The sequence below is a fragment of the Periplaneta americana genome, chromosome 6, assembly GCF_040183065.1.
Source record: "Periplaneta americana isolate PAMFEO1 chromosome 6, P.americana_PAMFEO1_priV1, whole genome shotgun sequence".
Lineage (NCBI taxonomy): Eukaryota > Metazoa > Arthropoda > Insecta > Blattodea > Blattidae > Periplaneta > Periplaneta americana.
In genome coordinates, this window is record NC_091122.1 from 140,043,455 (window position 1) to 140,049,454 (window position 6,000).

Genomic DNA, 6,000 nt, shown 5'->3' on the forward strand with positions numbered 1-6,000 from the left:
ATTGGATATTAAAAACTACAAAACTTGAGGTGGTTTGATGACATTATTACTATTAGAAATGAAATATTATTGTAGTTAATGCCGTGATGTGACTATTTTTCATTAATTATACATATTAATGCTGTATTGATGATAAGAAAGTGAAACGTTTTGGGGTTATATAAGTACCGTAGATGTAGAGAATAACTTAAATTAGATTTTGATTTCTATATTTTACTGAGTGGCGGCTATATAGTATATATAATATATGCTACTGAAAGCTATAAAACTTACGTAAGATAATAATATTATTAAAAATCAAATATTTTTATAGTTATTAATCAAGTGGGGTTGGGTCTTTTTCATATATTTAATGGCGGTGTGGTATAGATATTTATATGCGTGGTTCTCTTCAGTATTGGCTCGAGAGAGAGTATCTTTCATTATTATGGAAGCAAATAAGTTTCAGAATGTCTGTATTCTTTATTGAAAATAAATCTGAAAAATGTTTATTTGAACGTCTAATGAACTTAGTTTACAGCATTTGCTGCACAAGCCACTAGTTCTGTATATAATGCCATTTATCGTGTACACTTTATGCATCCAATTCGTAGAAACTAATCGAACAATTGCAAATACAGTATTTTAAGCAGTACCAACATATTGAACGTTTGTTTCTTTCTACAAAGTGTGGACGATAAATAACATTAAATTACACAAATTCCCTAGATGCTCAGAAAGGGATGGAATTCTCTAATTAATCCGTATGGTCGTGCTCACGATGTAATATTAACGGTACCATTTACTACGTAGTCAATCACCGTTCAGGCGATAGACGATCACAGTTTGATAGCCATTGTGTTCGTAGCTTCAATTAATGACGTCATTGGAAACAAAAGAACAAATACGGAGTTGTAGGTCACTGGTTCAGGAACGTGACGGAGACAACTGATCACTCCCCGGCCACCCACTCGTCGACCCAAAACGTTACCCGAAACCTGTCCTAGACATCCGCCCTCGAGTTTTTTTTTTTTTTTCGGAGGGACGCGGTTCTCTCCTATCTCGTTTCTTGCTGGACAGATCAGTTGGACCGTGGCGACTGACCAAACTGCAACCATTAGCACCAGTCAGCTTAGCTCTGTTCTCCCCCCCCCCCCCCCGCGGCTTGAAATTTCACGTCTAGCATATCCGGAGGTTCTTTCACGCTCAATATCCTTGAGACTGACTCTTTCATTTTTTGTCGATTTTCCGCAAAAACTCTAACTTTCTGGACAGCTAAATCTTGTCTCGTTCGCTTCTTCATTGGTATGCAAGCATCAATTAACACTGACAGTTACTGAATCGGTCTCCTAAATTTGAGAAATTCTCCGCTATTTTCTAGCAAAATGAGATTTTACAAATGTTCGCTAAAAGAAATGTCATAGTAAAACCATTATTTCAGAGAGATTACTATTAAGAACTAATATTTATAGAAAACAAATACATGGCCTATTATTATTAATTATTATTATTATTATTATTATTATTATTATTATTATTATTATTATTATTATTACTGCATGTTTGAGCGTGAAACGAGCGGGCTCGGGTTCAAATCCTGTTTGAAACAAATTAGTTTGTTGAGGTTTTTTCCGGAGTTTTCCCTCAATCCATTACGAGCAAATGCTGGGCAACTTTCGGCGCTGGACCCTGGACTCATTTCGCTGGAATTATCACCTTCATTTCACTCAGCTGTCATTTACCTCAATGACAGCTGTGAGCAGATGGAATGAAGACACATGTCAACAAGACGAAGACTATGGTCATAAGAAGAAAAGTAGCTAAAGAAGGTAAACTTGCAAATTCTAAATGAAGCAGTACAGCAAGTGGACAGCTTCAGATACTTCGGATGTATTATAAGCAGTAACATGAGCTGCTGCCAAGAAGTCAAAAGAAAGATAGCAATGGCAAAGGAAGCTTTTAATAGAAAAAGAACCATCTTCTACGGATCTTTGGAGAAAGAGTTAAGGAAGAGACAAGTGAAGTGCTTTGCATGGAGTGTAGCATTCTAAGGGACAGAAACTGGACATTATGACGATGTGAAGAGAAGCGAATATAAGCATTTGAAATGTAGATATGGAGATGGAAGGAGCGTGTGAAATGGACAGACAAAATAAGAAACGAAGCTGTGTTGGAAAGAGTGGTTGAAGAAAGAGTGATCAGGAAGAGAAAAAGGAATTGGCTGGGTCACTGGTTGAGAAGAAACTGCCTTCTGAAAAATGCACTGAAAGGAATGGTGAACGGGAGAAGAGTTCGGGGCAGAAGAAGATATCAGATGATAGACGATATTAAGATATATGTATCATATGCGGAGACTAAGAGGAAGGTAGAAAATAGGAAAAGCTGGAGAATGCTGGGTTTGCGGTGAAAGACCTGCCCTTGGACAGAACACTATGAATGAATGAATTTCACTCACAAGGGAACCTTCCGAAATGCAACTCGCAGTGAAGAATGTAACTTATTGCAGTTTGAAGATCTACTAAAGACATATTCATTCCCAAAAAACTAGCTGTCCATGTCAAGGAGTTGAAGAAATATTATAAGGCTATAAATATGACATTAAATTACTTAGAATTTGTAATTTATATCACAAAAGGTTATAAGAAATATGTGCAGAGCAAGAAATAAATCTCTCTTTATTCAGTTATCTTACAAGTGTTCTGATAACATGTAAATCCCAGAAAATTTTCAGGTAATAGCGAGAAAAAATTACCAATTGAATTTCTTCCTTGTAAGGAAAATGATATTTCTTAGTCTTCTGATGATACTGTTTAAATTGTTTAAGGTATGTATTAACGTTTGAAATGGCGTTTTTTGACTAAAATTTCCTTTGTAATAATGTTAGCTGCAAAATCCTAGTACAGAGCATTGTACGCATAAACAGCAATAACTCAGTGAAAGAAATTTCAAAACTGAGTAATTTTTAGAAAATATATGGCATTTTGAAGAAATAGAATAATTTTTAATTAATTATTTTTTTTAAGGAATCAAAAAGTGAAATTGAAGTTTCTGATATATGGTTATGTTAGTCTACTTTCATATGTTGTCTGATAAATATCTTAAAAAGGTTGGTTTAAAAATGTAGATTTTCCTCCAAAACGATAAATACATACCTTAATACGTTATTTAATAGGCCTAGAGTTGTATTAACTGCGCGGTTATTTTGCATCAGTTGAATAGCGAAGTGATACTGCGGTGAGATGAGTCCGAGGATTCGCCAAGGAATTACCTGACATTCGCTTTACACATGGGAAAAACCTAAGCGCGATTCGAATCCACGTCCGAGCACAGCCTCGAGGCACGAGTCCCGCTTGCTAATCCTTGGCCCCTTTGATGTTCGTCGGTGAGATGATAGGTCAGTGGTAGAATGAGATAGGAGAAAATGAATGCTGAGAAAAAATGTGTCTTACAGCCTCTTTGTGCACTACAAATGCTGGAGTTCGAACCCAGATGCATTAAGCAAGGAGCCGTCAGCTGACTGAGCTCCGAATAAGCCAACTGTTGTAGGCGTGTCACGCTTTCATTGACAGATACCCATTACTGTGAAGTGTGTTCCGTTAGCAGATTATGAAGTGTACATAAATACTTGGAAAGTGTCCCGATCAGCTGAATTATTGTTGCGCAGATAGTTGGCGAACTGGTTAGGGTTAGATTGATGCGGGTCTGTAACTAGGTTACAAAATCCGAGGTGCTGGTATGACTCGTTGCAATTTCTGTTGAAACATCTAACATTTGTGCTGATAAAAGTTCATATTAACTTGCTACATAACAAAAAAATCTTTCGACATTGTTGGTAATTGGCTAATTCTATGTGACACATTTTTATTCCAAGGACTCGGGTGCTATACCGGGCGTTGACTGGAATTATACAGGGACATCATTTTATTTTTACTAACATTTTTAATATTAACCTGTCTATACCTTTAGAGAACCGGAAACACCGTTTGCTATCCCCTTCCACGACTGTAGTTCGATGATACTGGCGTAAAACACAAACAAATCACTCTACTAGGTATAGGAAGGAAGAAATGTAGTTCATCCATTTACGTAAACTAGGAAATATCGCGATTTTCAGTTTGATAATTTTCATTAGGTTTTTGTTTAATCAAAGTACAGTACTGTATTAAGAATAAGCGTTTTTACTCACGAACTGAGTTATCCATGCGAACGTACTCATTATGCAGTGTATATTATACTGTCTACAGCACATTAGCGTACAATATAGAGAAAGAAGTTAAACTGAAAAATAATCATAATATGAATATTTAAACACAAGTTTGAAAATGGTGGCCGTTCATTTCGATACAGGCTTCAGTTCTTTTGTGCATATTATCGCACTATAGACTACTGCATCTAATTCCAATTGCCAGTTTCGTCCTTCGTACTAGTAACTCATGTTGAAATAATTCTGTATCTACTCTACGTACTGTAAATTCAATCTTCACTTCTGCCGGACCCGAAAATATAAAATTACTCAGACATGCTATCTACTGTCCGTCCAAGTGGTTATGCCGCAGGATTGTAGAAAGGGGGGAAATCACGTGACAGTTAATTACTTAACGAGGCCCTTTTATTTAAGTTAAATTAAACAGCTGTATAATATTACGTAAAGGTCCAATTCCAAACAGAAATTAATGTTTTCAGAAAAGAGCTAAGACAGCCCAGCTATTACAGAGGGGCGAGCAGAAGCAGGTGGGAGAAATCGGGATGCGACGTAGGCAAACGGACAGTACCTGTGCGAAAATATGATTCAATATTGAAAGCTCTTTCGTCACTGGAAAACGCTAACATATTTCTGGAACGTACTATACTCAGTAACTCAGTACTGCTTACTATCTGCGGTCTTGGTTCTGTAGAGTTGGAACTTCATTAGTAGAAGGGGTGGGAGTGAAGTACATTAAAAAACTCAGGTACAATAAAAATTGAATTAAAAATAAAATGATGTCCCTGTATTAGTGGTGGATAAGATAGAAGAATGAGAATTTTTATCGAGGTACTTTCGTTTTCTTCAACTTCAAACAATTATTTTATTCCAACGACTCTCCTTTTCATTGTGATGTTTAGTTGATATATCAAGACGTACGAGGTGCCAAATCAATGCACAGTTCTGAGTAGCGCTCATGAACATGGACTGGTGTCGTATCACAGGATCTATCGGGAACTCATACTTGATGATAGTCATTGAGATAACGGTCTGTAAGGGCTGTTGTTTGAGTCTGTCTTTGGGATATCTCCACACTGAAAATCTCATAATATCATCTCTATCTAGAGGGAGAGTGTTTGTGTACGAAATAAACTTAGCGGATGGTGGCTTTGCTAAAGGACTTCCATTCACCCCTACGTGAAATAATACTATTAACTGATGTCAATAATATAAAGACAAAGGCAGAATTATATTTTCCAATGTTTTATGAGTGTTGAAATAAGTATGAAATTATACCCTATGCATGTGCAAATGAAGTATAATGAACGATAAACTGTATTTAGTAAGTTAACTTTACACAATGTTAGCGAAGTATCACTAGTTGCTGAGTTGATTCGAAAGTTCTTAGAATGAACAGTACAGTAGTGGCAAAAAAAAACCGGATCGATCCTTGTAGCTCATTTCAGAGCCTTGTTCACTCCAGAGCACGATAGACTGGTTACTAAGACTTTCGTGGTTCGAATCCTGCCGTGGAAGGAAACTTTTTTGTTCCTTATTCAAATTTATTACCAATACTTTTCGATTGCAGCGATATTTTACTACTTAATTAACTTATTCCCAGAACATGAATTTTACCAGTAATCGAAAAGTATTGGAAATAAATTTGAATAAGGAACAAAAAAAAGTTTCCTTCCCAGGCAGGATTCGAACCACGAAAGTCTTAGTTACCAGTCTATCGTGCTCTGGAGTGAACAAGGCTCTGAAATCAGTTACAAGGGTCGGTCCGGTTTTTTTTGCCACTACTGTACATGTGTCATCGATAGGAATAAACCGTAATC